General features: G+C 38.0%; 1 long non-coding RNA gene across 1 annotated transcript; it reads right to left on the bottom strand.

The window, feature by feature from the left end:
- Window positions 1–16,863: 16,863 nt before the first annotated feature.
- LOC139152190 (uncharacterized) lies at window positions 16,864–23,359 on the bottom strand. Its single transcript, XR_011556591.1, has 3 exons — window positions 23,043–23,359; window positions 19,454–20,005; window positions 16,864–18,520 (listed from the first exon to the last, which is right to left on the bottom strand). It is a non-coding gene; the product is annotated as an uncharacterized lncRNA (long non-coding RNA).
- Window positions 23,360–24,147: the final 788 nt, after the last annotated feature.

Here is a 24,147-nt window from a genome sequence, read left to right as displayed (position 1 = left end):
TTTAAAAAACATAATGTGAAATTTCAGAAAATTTGACCCAGCCGGAGTGGATAGAGTGGAGTTAAATTCTTTGGAAATTTTGAAATTGGGAGGCAAAAGAAGCCAAGAAATCGGGTGATTTGCATACATTTGCATAAATTAACACTTCTTTATCATGCAACTTTCAACTGCTTTACAAGCTACAAGGTAAACCCAACCTTAAAAAGACATTTGCTGTAATTTTTAGCATTTGTTCAATGTTCATCTCTGTGTATCAGCATTTGTTTGTTATTCTATCACTACATAGAACACCCAATGCTGTATTTAGCAACATACCAGTGTGAACATAAATGACCATTGTTATTGTTGATAAATGAATAGGGCTGTTCACAGTTTACGTCACTGTTCCCTCATTAATATGCAAAAATAAATATTTGTCCGCATTCTTAGATTACGCTTTTCAAAATTACGCATGCAATAATGACGAAAATACATCTTAGTAGGCGACTGCTAGTGTAACAATGAATATTAAAAGGCATATTCACGACTCAGAGTACAAGCTGCAAAAACGGCCATGTATGCAACATTGATAAAATTTGTCCGCATTTCAAGCTGCGTGTCCGATGTCGCGCGCGTACAGCTATATTTAGTGACAAACGTGTAACCGTGAACAGCGCTATTCTAGTCTGGACTTGATCTGAGATCTCTTTTCAACAAAAACAACCCTGACTGTTCACTGTATGGTTTGTATTGACATGCTAAATACTGGACATTTCATAACGCTTCAGGGAGGAGAACAAGATACTGCTATAGATGCATAAAACAAACCACTGTGAATATTACCGAATTTGGCAGCTAAAGGAGTTTAACTAAACATGTTGAGTTTATCTGTCACCCAGGTAGCGTCTATGGTTCTCTTTTGTAGAGATCAGAAATTCTGGGCAAATATTGAATTGATGTTTTTTTCCTTGGCCCCCCCCCTAAAAATTGTGGTATTTTTGTCTGCCCCCCCCCTAAATTTTCTTGGGAAAAATGGGTGGCCCCCCTGAAAATCGTCCAACCCCCCCCCCCTGGAGGTAAATTCTGAATCGTCCCTTAGTGAGATAATTTCATACAGTCAGGAAATACTTAATTTTGTATCCATGTCTATAGTAGCTTCAGGGACTTTGGCCCTATGTTTATGTTGATGTACTGTCCTTTCGACACATCGATAACTTTTAGTTTTCTGTTGCTTATTTTGGGTAATTTCGACAGTTGTGCATTGATTTTGACATCATTTTTGACTAATAACCGTCGACGGTCGATGTCGGCAACTCTCTCGCTAGCCCTGCGTACGATGGAGTTAGGTGCGGAATTGTGTCTTTTCCTGAAAGCCATTTCTAAACTACGTGTATTCCCTATGGGGGCTAAACTAGCTAAAAACGATAAACACGGCAAAAAAACGATAATTATCACTTTCTAAATAGCGTTCTAAGTTTAGAAATTAGCTGTAGTTTAGAAAGTTTAGAAAGTCGGGACTTAGGTTGAAAATTTTTTTCCAAGGATATATCGGATAAAAACGATAATTATCACTTTCTAAATAGCGTTCTAAGTTTAGAAATTAGCTGTAGTTTAGAAAGTCGGGCCTTAGGTTGAATTTTTTCCCCTAGGATATATCGGATAAAAACGATAATTATCACTTTCTAAATAGCGTTCTAAGTTTAGAAATTAGCTGACGTTTAGCTGAAGTTTAGAAAGTCGGACCTAAGGTTGAAATTTTGTTCCAAGGATATATCGGATAAAAACGATAATTATCACTTTCTAAATAGCGTTCTAAGTTTAGAAATTAGCTGTAGTTTACAAAGTCGGACCTCAGGTTGAAAATTTTTTTCCAAGGATATATCGGATAAAAACGATAATTATCACTTTCTAAATAGCGTTCTAAGTTTAGAAATTAGCTGAAGTTTAGCTTAAGTTTAGAAAGTCGGACCTCAGGTTGAAAATTTTTTTCCAAGGATATATCGGATAAAAACGATAATTATCACTTTCTAAATAGCGTTCTAAGTTTAGAAATTAGCTGTAGTTTAGAAAGTTTAGAAAGTCGGGACTTAGGTTGAAAATTTTTTTCCAAGGATATATCGGATAAAAACGATAATTATCACTTTCTAAATAGCGTTCTAAGTTTAGAAATTAGCTGTAGTTTAGAAAGTCGGGCCTTAGGTTGAAATTTTTTCCCCAGGATATATCGGATAAAAACGATAATTATCACTTTCTAAATAGCGTTCTAAGTTTAGAAATTAGCTGGAGTTTAGAAAGTCGGCACTTAGGTTGAAAATTTTTTTCCAAGGATATATCGGATAAAAACGATAATTATCACTTTCTAAATAGCGTTCTAAGTTTAGAAATTAGCTGTAGTTTAGAAAGTCGGGCCTTAGGTTGAATTTTTTTCCCCAGGATATATCGGATAAAAACGATAATTATCACTTTCTAAATAGCGTTCTAAGTTTAGAAATTAGCTGACGTTTAGCTGAAGTTTAGAAAGTCGGACCTAAGGTTGAAATTTTGTTCCAAGGATATATCGGATAAAAACGATAATTATCACTTTCTAAATAGCGTTCTAAGTTTAGAAATTAGCTGTAGTTTAGAAAGTCGGACCTCAGGTTGAAAATTTTTTTCCAAGGATATATCGGATAAAAACGATAATTATCACTTTCTAAATAGCGTTCTAAGTTAAGAAATTAGCTGAAGTTTAGCTTAAGTTTAGAAAGTCGGACCTCAGGTTGAAAATTTTTTTCCAAGGATATATCGGATAAAAACGATAATTATCACTTTCTAAATAGCGTTCTAAGTTTAGAAATTAGCTGTAGTTTAGAAAGTTTAGAAAGTCGGGACTTAGGTTGAAAATTTTTTTCCAAGGATATATCGGATAAAAACGATAATTATCACTTTCTAAATAGCGTTCTAAGTTTAGAAATTAGCTGTAGTTTAGAAAGTCGGGCCTTAGGTTGAAATTTTTTCCCCAGGATATATCGGATAAAAACGATAATTATCACTTTCTAAATAGCGTTCTAAGTTTAGAAATTAGCTGTAGTTTAGAAAGTCGGGCCTTAGGTTGAATTTTTCCCCCAGGATATATCGGATAAAAACGATAATTATCACTTTCTAAATAGCGATCTAAGTTTAGAAATTAGCTGAAGTTTAGAAAGTCGGGCCTTAGGTTGAATTTTTTTCCCCAGGATATATCGGATAAAAACGATAATTATCACTTTCTAAATAGCGTTCTAAGTTTAGAAATTAGCTGAAGTTTAGCTGAAGTTTAGAAAGTCGGACCTCAGGTTGAAAATTTTTTCCCAAGGATATATCGGATAAAAGCGATAATTATCACTTTCTAAATAGCGTTCTTCGCCGGTAAAGAGGGTCGATCATGGCCATTGCATGAAGTAAACCTAATTGGAGTGGGCCGCCAAAGGCGTCTGCCCGCTAAGAGGGTCATGGGTAATACATAAAGTATAAATTATTGTATTGGGCCGCCGAAGGCGGCCCGCCGGTAAAGAGGGTCAATCATGGCCATGGCATAAAGTGGACTTTATTGTAGGTATTATGTTTTTGAAAATGTGGTGACCCCCCCTTTCCTACCAGTGAAAAAGTGATGACCCCCCCCTTCTTGGATTCCAAAATTATGATGACCCCCCCCCCCTGGATTTTGCCGGCCCCCCCAGCCGTAAAAAACTGAACGGTCCCTAAGTTTAGAAATTAGCTGTAGTTTAGAAAGTCGGGGCTTAGGTTGAAATTTTTTTCCAAAGGATATATCGGATAAAAACGATAATTATCACTTTCTAAATAGCGTTCTAAGTTTAGAAATTAGCTGTAGTTTAGAAAGTTGAGCTTTACGCACAGGGGACTGTCTAAATGTCCGTCCCCAGGGGTGGGTGGGTAGGTGTTTCGTTGTATCGCTAATAAAGATATATTCTACCAACCCTTGGTGTTTCGGTCTTAACTTAGCACTGCCCTTGACAATCTTGCGTATACGTTTTATCAACATGCTGCGTCTATTATTTGATGAGTTTGAGTGCCTAATTAGCCAAAGTAATCAAGGGTAAATTACTAATCTGTAGACGCTCTCACCAGATTATCACCGTGATTAAATATGACAAAGTCAATAACGAACGCACCAGCAAGGTATAACTGAAGAAAGGGCTGAAACTCTCAAAAGCCGTGTTCACAGAAATCTACTTTACAATAAACATTTCCTAATTTTTCGAACGTCAACAGTTTTCTGACATGTTTAAACGGGGACAGGCCAATTTATGCCTTCGTCGGTTGCTTCTTCGAGCTGTAGGACGCTAATCGAAGCGGTGGAGTCAGTGTCCCGATGTGGTCCGTCAGACCGGAAGCCGGAACTACAAACCTTTAACCTTCGAAATGTTTAGTTTAAGCCCACATGATCGATAGAGGTAAACAAATTAGCCAACATGCTTTGGGATCGAGGGTCAAGCTCATCGGTGTTTATAAACACGGACATGACAATCTATGTATGTTTTGACTACAGCCGGTCATCGTTTGCGGGAAGAAACTCGCCGCTTGTAAACATAAAAACTGACTAGTCGGCAAAAGTATTTTCATGCCTTCATATAATAATAATAATAATAATATTTTATTGCTTGCTTGTAAATATAGGATTTACATCACATTTGTGGCAATAAAAGTGTGATACAAAAATAAGTTAAAATTTTCTTCAATAAAGATAAAGTATTACAGTATAATAATAGTAGCTAATAATAAATATAACTAGGTATTTCTTTGTTTGTATAAAGTAAAAATATAATCTGCAAGTTGTTCATTAAAGAGAACTCTTGTTTTGTTAGTAGAGAAATAAGCTGATTTTCAGTATTGTCGTTTGGGAAGTTGATTTTACTGAAAAAGTTCTTTCTTTGGACTTTGTATTTCTGACAGACTAATAAAAAGTGTGTTTCATCTTCAATACTGTTGGTGTTACACTGATTGCAGTATCTTTCAGTAATTGGGGTTTTTGGAACAGTGTGTCTTCCTTTTTCAATTGCTAGATCATGATTGCTAATGCGAAGTTTGGTGAGTAATTTTCTTTTCTCACCTTGTAACTGTGTTAAGTAAGGTTCTAATCTAAAATTATGCTTTATTTTGGCATACATTCTTAGTTTACTATTTTCATCAGTGATCAATTTTTTCCAAAAGACCTCATAATTGTTTGTTAAATTTGTTTTCATTAATCCAGTTATAACTTTGTGGTGTTTAAGTGATGGAGCTTTATCAAGGAGAAAGTCCATTCCATTGTCTTTAATTAAAGCACTTAAACAGGTAAACCAGGATCTATTGTTAGTGTTGTTTACCATTTGCTCCAGGAAAGCTTCTTTAGCAAGATTACAATGTGGCAGTTGTACGATATGAAGCCAGTGTTTAAAGCCCCAGTATTTGTAACTTTTAACCTTTTTTTATGTTCGAAATTACATATTATTCTCTTACATCCATCGTGAAATGTTGTTCAGTAAAGAAATAAGCCAAATTTGTGCTCCTGTAGTGACATACAAACGCTAAATATTGCCCGATCGAGTTGGATTGCCGCGCTGGTTTGTTGACAACTTGTAGGCTGTGCACGTGATCGAGAACGCCGATACTGATGACATCATCGAGCCTGCAACATTCCTGGGGCCTTGCCATGCCACGCCACAGCCACACTGCACTGCCATGGTCGCCGGCTAAATGACCTGCGAATGGTTTTATTTTGTTCTTCTCCGTTCAAATACGTACTGCTACTGTGTTTCAGAGGATACAGAACTTTGGCAGAGGAGGCCGACATTCTATTCTGGTACAGTGTGCGTTACATACGGATTATTCAAACTGCAGTCGGCAGTGCACCGATGCGCACCGTGCAGTTGGTCAGAACTCCGGGTACCGATGTAAAATCAAGACGACACTATATACACTTGGCTCACTTCTGTAGGGAAATAGCTATCAAAATTGAGTAACTTCAAGTAATAAATTTCAGCTGATTGTCGCTTTAGCGGCAAGGTGATTGCGAAATCGAAGCACAATAGTTTGGCAATGTAAGGTAGGCTGTCGAATGCAGTGAACGCGATGGCCTTTGGCAGCAAGTAAGGGAACCGTCAGTATTTACGACCTGGGGGTCATTCAAAAATTGAAAGTTATAAGGGGATGCTCAAAATGTTTTTTCTTTGTCTTACTCTGTCCTCAATGACATAATGATTAGTTTATTATATATATTTTACTCTGATACATATTAAATAAAAAGAAAATAAATACTCTAACAGTACAAATAAATATCAACTAAATGAAGCAAGGCAAAAAACTACAAGTAGGTGCTACTACTAGTAATACTTATTATGAAAGAGAAGATAGTGACGATGAGAATGATATCGTTGTTCATGTACGCAATGGCACCAGCGACAGTAAAGATGAAGATCAACAGTGGTGATGATGATGTCACACAGTAGTTTTCTGCAGTCGTTACCAGGGTTGAAAGAAGAGGCTGGGTCATGGAGAAATGTTCTCGACAGATATCACTATAAGTGCACAGGATCTAGGACAAAACTGAACTGTTGTGAATTCATCCTTTATATTATCATAGAAATGTATATTTTATTTGACTTGAGTTCAACAACGGTGCCATTTGGACATTTAACCATACCATAATGACATGCTACCCATCCAAATTTAACAATACTGCATGGTCGGAGACTGCTTATTAGGTGAGCTTTTATATCTACATATTGTTACATGGGCTCAGGTAAGCCAAACTTTCTGTTAGAGAGGGGGTTACTCAAAGAAGTCGGGGTTGGCCGGGGTGTGACTCAAAATTTCGGAGTTTGTAATGTAATTCCTCCGACCCCCAGATCGTAAATGATGACGGCTCCCTAAACAGCTGTGAACGCCTGAGTCAGAACGATCGGGACCAGTATACGCACTGCTGTAACTCAGCGAAAATTTAGAAAAAAACCAATGGAGCTCCTGCTAAGAAATTTACAGACTTTTGGCTCTTGATGCATCAGTTACTGAGCTTTTATACTGGTAAAAAGGCATTCTGAATACGGCGGTAAATTTCCACCCAAACGCGAAAGGATAACACGCGGGCATTCTGCAATGGACGTTGTCAATTTTACCTTGCTGCAGGCCCCACACCAATCTCGGCCCGGCCCCGCTGCACTTGTACAGTCTGCTACCTCCATGTAGTACAGCCTTACAGGACTAGTATAGCCGGCCAAACACACAAAAAACAACGTCGCAGTGTAAAATCCGTAGGTCAGAACCGTTGATCATAAATTTTCAGAACCAGTGATGTTTAAAAGTTTCGTATTGATCACTTCATTTAGGTTTATGTGAATGACTTTCTCATCGAGCTGCGTCTATAATTGTCCCGGGCATTGTCCATGCAAATTTGGGACTTGCCTTAGCTCCCTCCGATCGTCTGTAGACTACGGCCAAACTCACAGTCCTGAGCAAATTGTACAGTTGTGAAAGTCAGATATATGTATCATGAATTTTATGCAAAAATATATAAACAACAGAATCAAACCAGGAGGTTAGTTTGCTGTCGGGCCGGGTGCGCAGGGGACGACTTTGCAGTGAGGCCGGGATCTCTCTTGTGTTCGAACTTCTTAAAGCTTACAATGCCTGGAGCTCCATCGCATCGCAGCTAGCCGATAATTGTACAGCTGTAGTCCTTGTGAGGATTAGATACCCGTTACGTTCGATATTATTTTGAAATACTTTTAAATTTAATAAGTAAGACTTTTGTACTGCATTCAAGATATGATTTTTCCTTTCTGAGCGTTTTCAATTACGCCGTACGGCAACGATATGCGAAGTTGATAGGCTGTGTTGCCTGCAGCGTAGCCTGGCCGTACACAAAACATCGTTTGAGTAGACGGGCAGAATCAGTCCCGTCATTTATTTTCAACGAAATTTTCATTATACTCCATAATGGAAGAAACGACTAGTTCAATGATTACAATGGTGAAGTGTTGAATTTTTATTCATATATGTTTTTTCTCTCAATTCATTCAGCAAACTTGATCTCCGTACCATCGGTCACAACGTGCAGTGCCTTTCATGAAGCTTACAATTGACTGCCTCCGTCGTTAGTTTAGCTGTTCAAGACGTTTGTTTGCACGGCTCATTATAGTCGGAACAATCTGTAAACAATTACATATTTATATTTTTCCGGTATTTCACCCAACTTTCGCGCGTTTTTAGCTGAGTCTCCAGTTTCGATGGACCAGACCTTTTCCAAGAGCGTATGGTTTCTACGGACGCCACAGTAAAACTTGCGTAGATGTGGTTGAGCATGCGCGGTGGTGTGATTACGTTTCGTTTCGTGTGTCAACAAAGCTGACTTCTGGTCCGGACAAGAAGTCATTTTTTACTCCTTTTACTGTTAATTGTGAGGCGGGCTGGTCATGCAAACCATGCGATTCAGTATTAATTATGGTCTACTTTCACATACTGAGGATGTCATTTTAATCAAAAATATGAAAAAAATTGTTAAAAGTTACAAATACTGGGGCTTTAACATCATTAAGTTTGATCTCAAGTAGAAGTGGGAATTGTCCTAGTTCACCCCTCACAGCGGCATTACAAGCTTGTCTATTACACTGTAAAATGTTCTTACAAAATTTGAGGTGAGTTTTTTCAATTGCTGATTTATCCCACTTCTTGTAGTCCATGAAATCTTGTCCCAAATCTCTGAGCCATACAGTAAAACAGGTTTAATGAAAACATTGAATAGATGTATGCTTATTCGTTTCCAGACGAGATGAAAGCTGCAAAGACACACTGGAAGCATAGTAATACTCAACCAGGTTGATCTATACGTTGGGGAGATATTGATGTCACAGTCTTGTCGAACGAAAACGGGGATGTTTAAGCCATAGCAAAGACGATATAGCAAAGACGATAAATCAGTCAGCTGAATAAAACGAATTTTTTGGACACCATATCTTTTTATGTCAGTTTTGAGCCCGCGTGAAACCTGCGTAACAATGTAATAACTATACAAAACCTTTTGGACATATCTTTTTATGTCAACGTTTGGCACGCTTTAGAAATGCATGATATAGCATACTGTATATGTCTGACTGTCGGGGAAACACTTCTTGCGCCGCTGTCGGACTCAGTCGCGCGATCACGGTGTCTTTCCCCGTCTTTCCCTCGCACATTCGCTTTACCAAAAATGTGTTTTTTGTATAAAAACCGCAGCTTTACAGTTAAGGATGTTAGACTTCGAAGTTTATGCAATCCATCATCATATGGCCACTGGCTCGCCTTTACATGTTATGTGGGACTTTGCTCGGAGTTCACTACAATTTGACGTAGGCTTCGTTGACTGATAGAATGGAATAACAGAGATGTGTACATCGGACACAAATGCGAATGCACTGGGTTTTTTTCGCCTCCGTCGGACTCAGTCGCTGTGTCTGTCCCTTGTACGTCAGCTTTCTCGAAAATGTGTTTTGTATAAAAACAACTTTACAGTGAAGGCATCCATGGCCAGAAGTCGGGATTTTTTCATTTTAGACATTTTTACATTTTAGTAGTGCATGTTTGACATGTTAGGTCGGAACTAACGTGACCAAAAAAGCCAAACTTGCAAACCTATCGTGTATCGTGCAGACTCAACATATCCGCACCTATCGTTTCTAAAATGTCTAACGTGTATGCCTGGTCGGAACTAATGTGCCTAAATGCAAAACGTGCAAACCTATCGTGTATCGTGCAGACCTAATGTATAGCATTTTAGGGCGTACAAATAAGTCCTATTCTATCATGCCAATCGTGCAAACCTATAGTGTATCGTGCACGCCAAACATGGATGCACCTATCGTGTCTAACGTGTCTAACGTGTATATCACGACTGTACGATTGGCATATGGTACCATTCGACTTATCTGGACATACACGTTAGACATTTTAGACACATTAGGTCCGTACACGTTGGGTCAGCACGTTACACGATAAGTTTGCACGATTGGCATGATAGATTTTGACTCGTGGACAACCTAAAATGACATACACGTTAGACACTTTAGACACGTTAGCTCCGTAAATCTTAGGTCGGCACGTTATACGATATGTCTCAAGATTCACGTGATGGCCTACAAACAGGGTAAGGTCTAACTCTATCATGCCAATCGTGCAAACCTATCGTGTATCGTGCAAACCTAACGTGTACGGACCTAACGTGTCTAAAATGTCTAACGTGCATGTCATTTTAGGTTTTCATCATGAGTCAAAATCTATCATGCCAATCGTGCAAACCTATCGTGTATCGTGCAAACCTAACGTGTACGGACCTAACGTGTCTAAAATGTCTAACGTGTATGTCATTTTAGGTTCTCCACATGAGTCAAAATCTATCATGCCAATCATGCAAACCTATCGTGTATCGTGCAAACCTAACGTGTACGGACCTAACGTGTCTAAAATGTCTAACGTGCATGTCATTTTAGGTTCAGTCTCCACATGAGTCAAAATCTATCATGCCAATTATGCAAACCTATCGTGTATCGTGCAAACCTAACGTGTACGGACCTAACGTGTCTAAAATGTCTAACGTGCATGTCATTTTAGGTTCTCCACGTTAACTCCGTAAATCTTAGGTCGGCACGTTATACGATATGTCTCAAGATTCACGTGATGGCCTACAAACAGGGTAAGGTCTAACTCTATCATGCCAATCGTGCAAACCTATCGTGTATCGTGCAAACCTAACGTGTACGGACCTAACGTGTCTAAAATGTCTAACGTGCATGTCATTTTAGGTTTTCATCATGAGTCAAACTCTATCATGCCAATCGTGCAAACCTATCGTGTATCGTGCAAACCTAACGTGTACGGACCTAACGTGTCTAAAATGTCTAACGTGTATATCCTGACTGTACCATTCAACTTATCTGGAGACCCTACAATGACATACACGTTAGACATTTTAGACACGTTAGATCCGTACTCGTTAGGTATGTACGATACACGATAGGTTTGCATGATTGGCATGATAGATTTTGACTCGTGGACAACCTAAAATGACATACACGTTAGACATTTTAGACACGTTAGCTCCGTAAATCTTAGGTCGGCACGTTATACGATATGTCTCAAGATTCACGTGATGGCCTACAAACACGGTAAGGTCTAACTCTATCATGCCAATCGTGCAAACCTATCTTGTATCGTGCAGACCTAATGTGTACGAACCTAACGTGTCTAAAATGTCTAACGTGTATGTCATTTTAGGTTCTCATCATGAGTCAAAATCTATCATGCCAATCGTGCAAACCTATCGTGTATCGTGCAAACCTAACGTGTACGGACCTAACGTGTCTAAAATGTCTAACGTGTATGTCATTTTAGGTTCTCAACATGAGTCAAAATCTATCATGCCAATCGTGCAAACCTATCGTGTATCGTGCAAACCTAACTTGTACGGACCTAACGTGTCTAAAATGTCTAACGTGTATGTCATTTTAGGTTTTCATCATGAGTCAAAATCTATCATGCCAATCGTGCAAACCTATCGTGTATCGTGCAAACCTAACTTGTACGGACCTAACGTGTCTAAAATGTCTAACGTGTATGTCATTTTAGGTTTTCATCATGAGTCAAAATCTATCATGCCAATCATGCAAACCTATCGTGTATCGTGCAAACCTAACGTGTACGGACCTAACGTGTTTAGAATGTCTAACGTGTATGTCATTTTAGGTTCTCAACGAGTCAAAATCTATCATGCCAATCATGCAAACCTATCGTGTATCGTGCAAACCTAACGTGTACGAACCTAACGTGTCTAAAATGTCTAACGTGCAGACTTTTACAGTGTTTAGTCATGCACGTTTGCCTTACACGTTTGGGTTCTATAATGTACAATGGCATACAACTCCCCATAGCACGATAGCTTCAACAATGTGAAACGTGCATTTTTACCAACTACTGGCCATAGCTCAGTGAAGGATGTGATCCCTCGAAGTTAGTAATACACTTGTCGATTTGATATGCGAAGACACACTGACGACCAGTTATTTATTAGTTCTCAAACCTAGTGAAAATCATTCCGCGACACTAATCGATTATATGTCTTTTGGAGAATGTCCTAAGAACCTGACATGACCCTTGTTTGATGCGTTAGGTAGTTGAGTATAAGGATTGATAAAATAATGTATCAAAATATACACAGATTCACGCGACTGCACTATATTCTTGGCAGCTCAATGACGTTTATGGCCGAGAGGGCGAGAGTCTCAGACCCAAGGGAGAATAAGCAGTATGCAGTACATTGCATGCTTTCCATGCAAAATCCCATATGTGGCCCAAAATCCGGCTTTGACTAATGTTCCCGTCCTGTTTCCGAGCATAACTTTCGAGCTGCGTAGCTAGTAATGTTGAGGTCAAGATATCTGAATCGTTCGTGTTCGAAATACTTCTTGATTTGCAGAGAGAACACTCGACCTTCTTGTTTGTGTAACTTAGCACATGGGGTGAAGTGTGAAGGTTATGTAGGTTATGGTTCCAGATAATTTAAATTGTTAGCATTTGGTTTTGGTTTTGGTTAGAGCCGTAACTCATGCTAACTTTATGGCATGTAGTGCAATTGCTTAGTAGTGCTTGGAATTTGACAGTTATATTATTCCAGAGAGGGAAAATTGAAAGATTTTTTAAATACACAATTGATGTCATCTTTTACGATGCCCAGGGTTGCGGTTATAGTCTCAGTACAAGAGAAGAATTGTTTATTGACTGTTTTTACAGCTATGTTCCAACATTGGATCTGATACTCCCTGCTGATTAATACAGCTAAAATGTGTTATTGAATGCCAATTTGGTATCTGGTAAAATGACTGGATGAGTTGCTATTAGCCACATTACTGGGTGAAACTCAATTAGAGACCCTGTGAAGGGGCAACTGTTCAGTAACTGCATTTGACATGTTTTGGCTATTTTATTTCCTTTGATAAATTATTGATGTTGTCAAATGCATTGAAATGTGCTCAATCACAAGTTGGTAGAACTAAAACCATACATAGACTTAAAGCATGAATACTGAGATCTGTTAATTTCTTTGATTAGTACAAAGTAAGTTATGATTTCAATAATCAAATTGTCAGATGTGGTCCAATGACATTTGCATCATTATTTCATAATTGTTTCAGGGACATCTATGTACAGCATCTAGTTATACTCCTGTGAAAGCACAATATAATAATTTTGCCATGTGTACCTTGAGAATATTAACTTACAAGATTTTAACCTTTAGCAACTTTACTAGCAAATTTCAGTAGCAGATACATTTTACTACATTGTCATAGCTACATAAATGATATACTGATCTTTAGATTTCATGTAAGTTTACCTTTACCACATCCACATTTGGTGGGCTATGCTGAGACTCTTTGACAGCCACTGATGCCATTTAGAAATGACCTCAATGACCTGATCAAGTGAAGAGTACATTCCCTTTTTATGTGAATAATTAACTAAAATATTGAACCAGTGAAATTCCTTTTTCCTACAATAATTATGTTATTTTATTCTTTTTCAGAGTCCAGTCCAGGCATTTGTGAAATTCTGCAGTTCATCACGGGTTCTAAGTCTGTTCCCCTAAAGATGTCAGTAAAGTTTGCCATTGTGGACACTATGCCTCTACCAGACCCAGGCGTTTGCACTGAGGAAGTCATTCTTCCAATTAGTCATAATTCATATGAAGATTTCAAAAAAGCTTTTGATTCTACTGTGACCATACAAGGAGTAGGGTATGGTAGATGTTAGGGACATGGCATGAAGGCTTGTGAACCACAGTCTAGCGTATGCCTTAAATAGGAACATTTCTGGAACTATTCATGGTCAAGAGCAATGAAAGCATTATTTTTTGCCATTTTTAATTTGTTACAGAAAGTTCCATTGACATTTGTTTAATATTACTAGCTACATTGTTGACAAAGTGTAATTCAACTTGATAACAGGTACATGTAATACGGCAGAGTATATATATTTGACTTCTAAAATTTGGTACACTGTGCCTGAACTCAACAGGAATCCTCTCCAAGGTATCAGTGTTACTGTTGCAGTTACTGTAGCTGATAAAAGTATAAACATGCAACTTCTAAAAGTTTGAAGGTTAGAAGTGTAGCATGGATATTTACTGCAATGAATCAAACATTTTGACTTTGGTTCATTACATTTTGAAGTATAAATCACCAAAATATGGAGAAACTGTAGGTAAAAATGCTGATTGTTTCAACAGTATGATGACATGTTTGTATTGTTTGGTCCATAGCTGTCATTTAGATCTCCCACTGATGCTTTAGCGCTGCTAGCAGCTCTCACTGGTATACATGTCAAGATCAAGTATGGCCAAAGAGTCTCATGGACTGTCATCTAGTGCTAATGTTCCTACCATATATAGGACACGTAATGCCCTCCCCACTGCCGCATGACGCAATATAGATGTCATTTTGAGATTCACCTTTCTCAATTCTGAAAATGTTGAAAAAGTGTTGCAACAGCAATAGGATGAAAAACTTGCAACTTGCATACAGATATCAAATTGTGTGACAACCTTATCCTCATTTGCCTGGATTGACCATTTTACCTCCGAGAGTTTGTGCAAGTACAATATTTGTTCTGATAGAATAGTTTGTAAATTTTGGATAGGGTTTGTAGTTTTTATATCTTTTAGAAGTTTTGACAGGTTTCATTTTTTTGAATGGTATGCCTCGTAATCAGACATGCTGTCCTTGTGTAAGTTATGCACACTGTGCCATTGCAGTGGTGTACAGAGCATAAACCTTCCCAGGGTAAATACCCACGCCATGAGTCCAGGAATATACCAGGCTGTGACCAGGCATGCTAAGGGACAGCTTAATTCTTCAAGTATAAATCACCCAAATTACTGTAATCTTGCTGAGTGAGTAGTGTTTTTTGCTCGTCATAGCTACATGGGTGGACATGTATAAAATTTGACATTTTCTTTCAGTTAGAGCTGATGGTAATTCCTCAAGATGTGCCAAGCTCATATTAGGTAAACTGTCAGCAAGAAGGAGCTTAATAATTACACTTTTTGTCTGTCTGCCATCTGTTTATCGTCCACCAAAAGTTGAATATTATTGCTAAACTGATGATCAGGCTGTGTTGAAATTTTGTATGAAGGTTCCTTGTGGTGACCTCAAACAAAGTTGTTATTAGCATGGTGACAGTTGCATATTTTGGTTGGCAGTTTTTGCCTATTTCATTAATAAACCTTGGTATGCATTATCATAGGGGAGACAAAAAGATTTGTTGAAATTGGAGTTTGGATATTTTATGCAGTTTTCTGGTTTTAAAATCTTGTGCACTTTGTGTTGCAAGCTGAGTTGAAAGAGAAAATTAGTTGTTGTAGTGTTTTGTTTGCTTGTAATGTTTGCTTGTAACAAAATCTTTATTGTAATTCTGGCATTTTTTGGCAAGATTTGTAAAATTTCTGTCAGTCACAATCAGCAAGCAGCTTTGAAATGTATGCATCATGTTCTCCCCAAGATCTTGTGAATTTAGTCAACTGGGTTTCATGTGATTCACATGTACTTATTCTGGTTTGTTACAGGTGACAAAAATCATAATCAGCTTTACAATCAATGTACTGTAGTTGTTGTTCTCTTCCAGCCAAGTCAGTGGAAATCAGCATGATTTCAAGAGTATCCATCTGTTAGGAACCCAGACCCATTAAGCTGCTAATCATAAGGGCCTGAACGGCTTACAAGCCAAATCTGTTGCTGTTCTGTCAAATTGAATTGATTTTCAAAGTGACAAAACTATCAAATGAGTAAATTTATGAATATGTGTCAACACAAGATGGTCAAAATATGTCAAAGTTGAACAATGGCTTCAAACTGCATTTCACTGACTTGGTAGGATGACATTTTATAACATGCCTGGAAGGAAAAAGGTCAAGGTGAAAACTTTTGAAAAATATTCCCCTTGTATCAGGGTTTGTCACAAGGCTCTATTGGTCAGTCACATCACAATATCACATTGGTATGAGGTGAACTTTAAACAAAAGAGGGCAATTTGGATTTGACGTATTGACACAGAGACATAAATGCAAATATTTACCCCTCTGCCTATTTTGAACCATCAAATGTAATGTGGAGAGATTTCAATTGAACAGGGACCGGATAGATGGACTGAAGTAGTGAAAGTGTAACAGCATGACATTACCTCAGATGCTAGTGATCAGGGTACTGTGGAAAATGTTTTGTGAAAATGTCAGTTATCAGGTGTGATAGGAGATGCAGCTACATTGTAAAACAAATTTAAAATGTAATGAAAATCATCACATACTAATTATATTCTTATTTACAGACTGTTAAATTGTGCATGCTGTGTTTTATAAAAGTGTATTTCAAAGTTGTTGAAGTTGTTATATTGTTAAATAAAACTATCCTATGTGCAAACATGATTTTCAATTCTGTTGTATTCTACCGTACAAAACATCACAGAAATTACAAAAATTATTCAGCTACAGATGCCCCGGATCAAATCTGGATGATCACAGAAAACCATGAAATTTTGAGTGACCTTAGATTGACCTAAGATTATGAACTCTAGGTCAATATGTAATGACCACAGTATGTAAAACCTTTGTTCTGTGTACACTCATAGTTTTGAAAGATAGGCGGGTAAGCAGTTTAGGCAGTATTTCCCGCATCATTGAAAGTGAATGACTTTAACTTTTGCTCAAACTTTCCTCAATGAAACTTTTGACCATTCTATTACCAAATAACAATCCTAAATCATGGGTCACTGTGCAAATTTGGTATTAGAGACTGAGACAAATTACCCATGATTTACTGATATTTGAAATTAACATTCACTGTCATCCCTGTGTTAACTGTAAGTGTAGAACAATAACAATTTTTATTTAAAAAAAACACAGATGGTTAAAACTTGTATTACACCAAAACCTTTACAAGGAGCCCCCATAAGTGGTAGATCAGAAGAGAATTGATAAAATTTCAAAGCCCGAATATCTAGTCCCCATGCTTGTTCTACCCTAACAGATGCAGAAAATTTTAAAATCAATTGCCTTGCCCTTTTCATCATATTAAACATTTTATTTATGCATCATGTACTTATATCACCAGAGCTGAAAATAGACACTGCTCTAACATGTATAACTGAAGCCATTTTACATTGGTACATGGTTAAATTTAATTTCATTATGTCAACCCCTAAAAAGGTAATATAGGTAATTTCCACAATGTCAGACGATGAAAGTCTCTTGGAGCTGCTCCACATCTGTGGGCACTGTTGGTAGGGTAGCCTTCACTGCAGTCTGTTCACGAGAACTGCATTAAGCAGTGGCTGGCACATGTTGACTGTAGCAATTCGAGAATTTGAAAGCAATAAGGAGAAGACACTGCACATGTCTGAACTTGTTCAATGTAAGTACCTGTACTACCAGCTAGATGACCCAAAACACCTTAAAATTCATGAAACATTCACTTTTTCAAATCTTGTACAGCCTAGGTTGTATACGTATCATCAAGTAAGTAGTTTTTTGGATCTCTTGATATGCAGTGTTAAGACTAAGCACATCACAAAAGATATAAGGCATGCTACTAACTAAAAGTTATAAAGGTTGCTAAAAAATCTGATCTATCCTCGGACAACAGTTCACTACATGTTCATACCATATCTGCTGCCAAAACTGATACATAATCCCACTTCTGGTTTATAAACAGCACCCTGACAAGGAAATTGACCCTGAAATACTTTTTTGCAGAAATTTCATAATTCACCAAACATTGCGATGTAGTCATATACCTTGGCTTTGTGACTAATATCATATACGACGGAAAGTTTGATCAGTAAACTTGTGGTTTTACAGGTTTATACATAAAACTTCAGCCTATGGCTGAATGACATCATTTTACTTTGAACATGACAATAAGCTTCAAGTCAGATCTCAGAAAACTGAAACAGCATAGCAAATGTGGCAGATATCAGCGGCAACATGTCTCATAAGGCAGTATAGACAGTCAATTTAGAGCATACAAGCATCTGACATTAAGAAACACTTTGCGGCAACAAAACCACAACACAGATGTCAGATATAAGATTATCATAAAACTGCTCTGAATATAAGCACTAACACAAAGAGCAGAACACACAACCCCCCTGCTACAAATCAGAAAATAGGTAGCACTATGCATTCCTGGATACTTTGCCATATTTCCTGCTCATAATGATTTCTGTTCTATAACAATCTTGATTTGTGCATGTTAAAGTGTTGTATATACGGTAATCTGGTTGGTGCATGTTACTCTCTTACAAAGGAGTTAACAGCGTCATTAAATATAAGTCAATCCCAAGGCAATACAACTCGGAGAGTTGGTCAATCATAATATCCAGCTCCTCCCGCAGTTGTTCTGTCAGTTGTCAGTTGTAGTATGTCTAAGGTACTACCACCACACCAGATTCAGTTGATGATTGTTGGTGAAGGTATGGGGCCATCCTAGTCAATACCATAGGAGTTGATATCCTGCAAATTAAGTAAAACAATGACATTCAATGGTTAGACTTCCATGTTACGTGAATTATTAGGGTAGACATAGTTTGAATCAAATGAAATACAGGATGATTACTCTTATGGCACATAAAAGAAATGACAGGCAGATACAGAACTTGCATGTATACCCTTATAAAGCATGGTATCTGAAATATTGTTAATCTCCTTTGTGAGACAATGTTAAGAATCCTGAAACTGATCAGATGGTACATAATAAGGAATAAATTTAGTCATTTCTGCATTTATTTACTCCGTGATCACAGAATTGAAGGAGTGGTGTGTGGTCTGGATAGGGGATGTGAGGACACAGTACAAATTATTTTACCCACAATTCTCCTTGGTTGGTACAAACAATGGTTGCCATTCTAACAACCTTAGGTCAACCTTTCAGAAGTCTACAAGAATTGGATTCAAATTTCAGAGTAAATGTTTTACTGCAATAGAAATCTGATTTAGCAGGTACTAAAAATGGTATAATGGGAAAGTAAGTAAATACCAAGTGAGGTCACCACTCCCAATGGAAAGTTGATAACATTGTATACAGCCAATTTAGTGCACATCTACTCTCATACATTGTGACAGACCCCATGACAGCATGAGTCCATAGCAATACCTGCATGCAGAGGCTCAGCTCTTGTCACATTCCTGAGTTACTGTTTTAGTAAGGCAAGATAAAATGTGTTTATAGCACAGCTCTGCTATGTATTTTGTACAACAAGGTTGTGGCAGGGCTTATTGCACAGCTGAAAGTTTGGCTGTGTACATGCAAATTATGGATATCCCATTCCAGTGACAAAAAAAGTCTAAAACAGCAGTTGAACATGTGACGTGTGTTTGAAAAATGTACAGTCATGTTTTTTAATCTCTTTGAAAACCTGCAGAAGCATTTTTTTTTTCAAATCCTACCTGTGGTGTTGAAGTGAAAATTTCGCTAGATACAGTATGGTTCCAAAGGAACTGGCAATGTGGAGAAGCCCTTCAATCCATAGTTGATTCGGACTCACATTCCCAGCTGTTCGTATCCCATGTGCGTTCAAGCCACTCACAGCCGCAGGACTTTGTTGATCCAGTTCGCATGATTATATAGCAGACACAGAACAAGTGCACCTCATTTGTTGGGTCAAGCAATCTCTGTTCTTCCAGTTGATATAGTAAATCAGAAAATACATATGTACAATCAGAATATCACGCAAAAGCCTTTGAATCCTACGGTTGTTAACACTCATTCCTGAAATGTAGGTATACCTCTTACACAGCCTCTGTCTGGATGGTTCAGCATGAACTTTGCTACTTCAACATTCTCCAACCCCTTGTCTGATCAAACATGTGTGAAGTCCACTGCATGATGAAACTGCAAAAGCATTGTTTGTGCTTCATTATCTGTGCTACAGTGTAGGTACACTATTTTCCTTGACAAGCCATCAATGCCACCATGTATCACTAACTGGTAACTGCCATCTGTAAAAGAAAAAAAGTCAAGTGTGATAGTACCATTTGGTAATAACAACATGGTTTCTCATAACAAAGAAATTTATGAAAAACAACATACAAATCTTTCCCTAAAAAATTCTAGATATTTACAAAAAAGACAAAATCACTGTGTATGGCCTTCCTAAGAATATAGAATCAATTTTCTAAACAATCTGACTAGTTCTTTAGTTTTGACCATAATTTCACATTAAAGCTCATTTGCAAATTGATGGTGCCGGCAACGTCATTTGAAAAAAATCACATGTTCAGTCAAGCATACACCAAATCAGCCAAATACCAAGGTGATATGTAGCAGTAATGTTTTTTTGCAGTGGATTCATAAATTTTGTACATAAAGACCTATTTTCCAGCAATATAGCTTTACAGCTATAAAATTCATCATCAAATTAAGTAAGTGTTCAGTTATTACGACCAGGGGTGGGCCGGCAAAATCAAGGGGGTCATCTTAAATTTGAAAACTGTAAAGGGGGTCACATATTTTTCAAACAGCACAGAGGGGGATCACTTAATTTTCATAAGTATCTGTCCAGTTTCAGTACTCAAAAATATTCTTTGAAATAAAACTAGCGCCAATGATATGGTGTTGCTCACATTTGATTGAAATTGGTACATACTAGTATTGGTAATAAAGAACAACGATGAATGTTGTTTCTATCTGTTCAGTGCAGAAAAATTCTACGTTGATGTTATGACATCGACAATAATTTCTGCACAGTACAACCAGAAAGAAAAGAGTGACAAAAGCAAATACGGTCTATAGCTTAGGCACTTGAGTTAAACTTAGAAACATGCATATCAACTTCTGCAGCAATTGGACAAGCAGATCCTACATACATTTGCACATGTTAATTAAAATAAATCAGCCAGAGAAGGGTTGATAAAATGAAAATAACGGAGAGCGGGAAAAAATAATATACAAAAGATCAGGTAAAAAAAATGAATGCTACGGTACCTCATCAATCTACACCCCCCACCCTTTGATATGAAACTTTCCATCCCTTGGCATTGACCCTTTTAAGATCAAACAAAAAACTTGTGCTGTTCCGATAACCCAACCTACCCTATTCTTTACCTACCAACCATAAATTTTTTAGAGCTACGTAAACAGGGAAGAAGAAACAACTTTTTACCTGTCACTGCATGCAAGGTACATTTACATAAATCATCAATGTGTGTAAATGTACATATATAGATATGTTTTTTTATGAGAAATGTTAATAGTTTTGCGCAATACACTGTGTATTATTATTTGATATTTAAGCAATAAATCACACCAAGCAATGATATACCACTAGATTTTGACCAGTTCACGACATATATGCATGAGCAATAGCGAGTGTACAGTGTATGTATGAAGTGAACTGGTCAAAATTGGGTGGCTAGGTGTGATTTATTACTATTATATCATAACAGTATATTGACATCCTGGTGTGGAACGTCATATTCATAAAAATATTTTTGCTCAAGCTGAATGATCACATGTATGCCAGCCGTGGTATATGGCCAATATACATGTACAAGTGTTCTTTTCGCATCTCGACCAATCAGATCGCTGTATTGGCACCATCAATATACTGGTATGATATTATATAGTATGAAGCACTACAATTTGATATCACACACTTTGACCTCTAATAGTAGCACTAAAAGAGTGACCTTCCCCAAAAGGCATGCATGAAATTTCATTACCCTTAAGTGCAAAAACTTTGCAATGCACCTTTCAATTCCGTTCAATCCCTTTCAGGGGGATTTAAAAATAACAACAAGTCAGAAGGGGAGATTGGAACGTGAACAAATTGTGAGTTTGTATGGGGATCATTGGAAAAAATCTGAGAATAAGTTTTTGGGTTTGCATCGATCCCCCTCCATAGGTGTTTGTGTGTGCAGCTGTACTCAAGCAGGGGGGGGGGGGGCTGAAAATTGTCTCATTTCAAAGGGGGAGGGGGTCATCAAGTATTGGTGCAATGCGTAGGGGGGTTAACTTATTTTGACCGATGCATAGGAACGATTTGCCGGGCCACCAATAATAATTGAATAACAGCCATCATAACTGAATGCTCCCTAAAAGGCTGTTAAAAGTATGTGATAATATATATAGTTATACTTTCACAACTACACATAACAAATTTTCATGGGGAGCATCTTACCTGCAATTTTATGCACACAGTTTCTCTGTGTCGACAACGTCATTTCAAAAAAAATATATTTAACATTTTGTAGAAAACCTGCATTATACATATACATGGCTTATATGTAGATCTGATTATATCTGGTATGATTACAATCTGGGCATCTAATTACAATTTGACCCAACGACAAATGTACATGTACTGACACTGAATAAAGCAGCACGATGACAAGTTCCAGTTTTGCATGTCAGATCAGTATATTGTAATTTCCATTGTAATGCATTACAATAGACCACTTTCCCGGAAGTAGATTTCGAAACGAGACTACGGCGCACCGGGTGTTCCGGTGTATGCGCTGCTGTGGTCTGAGGCGGAAAAAACCTGCTTCTCGGAGGAGGGAGTTGGAGGAAAAAAAGTTTAGACTTTTCAAAAAATCAAATGATAATCATGTCAAAATATAATGCTGACATACCGGTCATTTTCATCATAAACGCCACAAAGAATATTACATAAATTCTAACACTACTAAAGCCTGCAAGTTGTATGGAACAAGTCACACTGACTTACAACTACTTGCCCCGTACTTGCCCACGCGCTTACGATCAAGAATTAGTGCAGATTGCATGACAAATGTATTTCATCAAATAATACAAATATTTATTTTAATTAAATTAGCAGTAGGCCCTATCTGTCCGTAGGAACTTGTCGATATCATTTGTTAGTATAGTGTATAATTTACCGTCGATCGAACACCCCAGCGTACGTCGTATGTTGATGTAAATACCCTGCGCGCGCATCTAAAAACCGCGATCTTCCACTTCCGGGAAAATGGTCTATGGACATGTCCATGTCCATTGTAATGTCATTGTACTCACCTGGTAAGTTTGTGATTTCCATCAATATGCCACAGTGCCAGAGGAGATCGTACATTATAAGCCCGTCTTGGTGTTTGTCGTATCTCCAATTACCACAACACAACACCACAAGCATCAACCTGCACAAAGCAGCTGCTGTGAATACGCAAGAACCTTGCCATTCTTCGGTACACTGATAATGATCTCAGTCTGCGTTAATATCGATAGTCCGTTCACTAAGTAACTCCAAACAGTTACAGATTTCCAATCCTGGCAAAAGAAGATCCCATCTAACTTTAACTATGTTCTTCACTTCTGTAAAAAGTTTGTCTTCCAGCCAGACCAATCGGTGCCACTGATGTATATCGCAGCAGTACATGTGATGTATATCGAACGCGCTCGGGTCAAGGGTCATCGCCACAGTTCTACTCGTCAGATACATGTTCAACATCTTGCAGTTCACATTGAGCCTCTCGTGTCCCGTACAAGTTGAGTGACGTGTCGATCACACAAACAAAATGCATTTAACTGTGACAACAGCCACGGAGGTAGAGAGAAATTGTTGGAACTGTAAATCTGGACTTCCGCAACAGACTTTCGGGTTGAATATTTGGATCCCCCAGGACAATGACAGAAAACATATGAATATATTAATGACGTCATGTGACGTCACTATGACGCCCTGTGACGTCTCGTGTTGTATGGCAAAGTTGGTCACTTTAATGATGGGTTGGCTGCCATGAACCACATTCTGGCACGGTCAATTTGAAGTAAAATCAGAGTCAATAACATAACATAGAATCACCTTCACATAAGTAAAGTAAATGTGGACTCTAAATCACGTGTGGTTTGTTTCAACTCAAAAGTGTCTTCATTTGAATCGCATGCTGTGGCGCCCATTTCAAAAATGGTTCGCCCCAACCAAGCCCCCCCAAACACGGAATATCCCCCGACACGAATGCGTTCAGCTCAAAAAGCAAGACGAATGCAGCAGAGTCATCAAATGAGTTGAGCTTCAAAGGTAATCTAGGGAGCATGATTCAAACGAGTCGCGGCGGAAAGCGAATGCATTACACGAGTCGCATGAGTTTCGTGAAAGTTGGATAGGTTGGCGACAATATTGGAT

Source organism: Ptychodera flava, chromosome 15 (assembly GCF_041260155.1).
Source record: "Ptychodera flava strain L36383 chromosome 15, AS_Pfla_20210202, whole genome shotgun sequence".
Taxonomy (NCBI): Eukaryota; Metazoa; Hemichordata; class Enteropneusta; family Ptychoderidae; genus Ptychodera; species Ptychodera flava.
This window is presented reverse-complemented; position numbering and strand designations above follow the sequence as displayed.